Raw genomic sequence first — 2,358 nt, forward strand, 5'->3', positions numbered from 1 at the left:
GCTTTTCAGTATGCTTTAAATCCAGGGAACCATTACAAAATTTAGACTGACTCCATAGTTCTTGCTTAGTTAAAATAACATACAATACTATGTGGAAACTTAAAAATTATTACACTGGGGGGAAAGTACTGTCAGATGCTCATGTTTAACATTCATATGACTTTAAGTTGCTGAAAGCTAAGGTGCTTGAGAGCTGACAAGATTTCTACGATTCCTTTTTATATTTCCTCCAGCATCTGTTGAAGGGGACAACCTGCTCATATTTTTCACTATAGCTGTTTGCTGATATAAAACTTGTCCCTTTCCTCCAAATACTTACCTGCAAAATATCCACTCTTTTCTTATGACTTACAGTCAACCGCTAGATAATGTACTTTCTTGATGATTCCAGGAGCACAAAAATTTAAGCAGGTTCTCGTTAGGGCTGTTCACTCGTCATTCACTCACATTCATTCAACCAACCAACCAACCTTTACAGAGCATCCACTATGTGTTGAATTGTTATCTTAAATGAAACCAAAACAACAACAAAAAGTTTTAAAGAATTACTAGAACTTTTATTTTTGCTTAGTTTTATTAAAAAAATAAATATGTCATAAAGCTTTTTTTTCCTTTAGGGAGAAAAAAAGACCAAGTTTCATAAAATCAAATAAGCAATGGTAAGGTGTCTTAACTTGAAAAAGATTGGGATTCACTGGTTTACAAGTTATAATTGAGGAAAGAACAATGGTAACGGCCACAGTTGGCCATCTCATGCCAATGGCAGCAAACAAGATCGACTAGGGCAAAATAAATAACGTGTGGAAGCCCTGGTGAGTGCTTGAACACACTGATTCACTGAGACGTCAGGATAGATAGATCTTGCTTCAAACAACGCAGAAGTTCCTGAAAAGTTTGTGTAAATGAAATAACCACAAACATACTAGGAGGGCTTGGCATCTGAGGGAATTCTGTGGTGAACTCTTTTGTGAACAACCACTTCCGCTTTTGTAAATCCAGGTATCTGCTTTGCTTAAGGCGAAGTATACCTAGCTGCTACCTGTCTGAACAAAGGTATCAGCATGTTCACCTAACACTGCTCCAGCTGCGCCAGTGGCACAATTTCCAAGTTTGTGTTTCTGTTAAGTAAGTAGTGTAAAATACAGAGCCAGCCAGGGAACCCAGCTGCATCTGCCAAAGCAGGTATAGGAATGGGATTACCGCTTTTAACAATATGTCCAAGTCAACAAATACTTTTGAGAGTCTACTTGTGCAAAGTACGGTAATAAACCTTATAAATTCGGTTACAGATGTACTTCCCTTCTCTAAAACCTTCACTCAGGACCTAGCTCTGGAACCCTAAAATAAAGTAATGATAATGCAAGAGACTGAGTTTCCCAAGGCTGAAGTTTAACAACACGAGAATCACATTTCATGTAAGTAGTTAGTGAAAAATTTTGCTGGTGACAAATGGTTCTTTTTGTTTTTTACTTCCTCTAAACAGAACTCTGAATTCTCAAATTCTGCAGAACAAAGCCATGGATGCTTTCTGGGTGGGTGATACATTTCAGTCCTGCTGATAGAAATAAAAATATCTGGGGCCGGCCTGGTGGCGCAGCGGTTAAGTTCGCACGTTCCACTTCTCCAGTGGCCCAGGGTTCGCCAGTTCGGATCCCGGGTGCGGACATGGCACCGCTTGGCAAACACCATGCTGTGGTAGGCATCCCACGTATAAAATAGAGGAAGATGGGCATGGATGTTAGCTCTGGGCCAGTCTTCCTCAGCAAAAAGAGGAAGATTGGCAGTAGTTAGCTCAGGGCTGATCTTCCTCAAAAAAACAAACAAACAAACAAAAACAGAAAAATATCTTTCCACCCACCAGAATTTCATGGACTTATCCTCCACCACAGCAGCGGTGCTTTGAACAGGGCATAAGTACAGTGGTACCAGTTCCAGTCAGTTTTATCACTGTAATCAATGGAATCCTCCCTTTGCTCACAGCCTCCATTTCATTTGGGCCAAACTTCTACCAGGCCTAAGTCACATTTAATTAGTTAGGCTGTTCAGTTTATTTTTTTTAAAATGCTTCTAATAACATTGCTGCCCATATGTACATGTGTGAATGAAAAGAGTAAGCAATCTGTAGTCTTTTCCACACTGAGTACACTAACAACAATTAGTAAACAATTAAAGAATAAGTGGTCATTTTAAAACTTGTGTATTTCTTAAAAAAAAAATTTCATTTTCTAGCACTTAAAAAAATGGGCCTTAAAAGTGCTCTATTAATGTCCAATGCTGTTCCCCACTCTGTCCCACCCATCCAAAACCTGCTACAAATGCTGGATTGAGTTCATATCAAATAATTTAGCAGTACCAAGA

The sequence above is a fragment of the Equus quagga genome, chromosome 4 (assembly GCF_021613505.1).
Source record: "Equus quagga isolate Etosha38 chromosome 4, UCLA_HA_Equagga_1.0, whole genome shotgun sequence".
NCBI classification, from domain to species: Eukaryota; Metazoa; Chordata; class Mammalia; order Perissodactyla; family Equidae; genus Equus; species Equus quagga.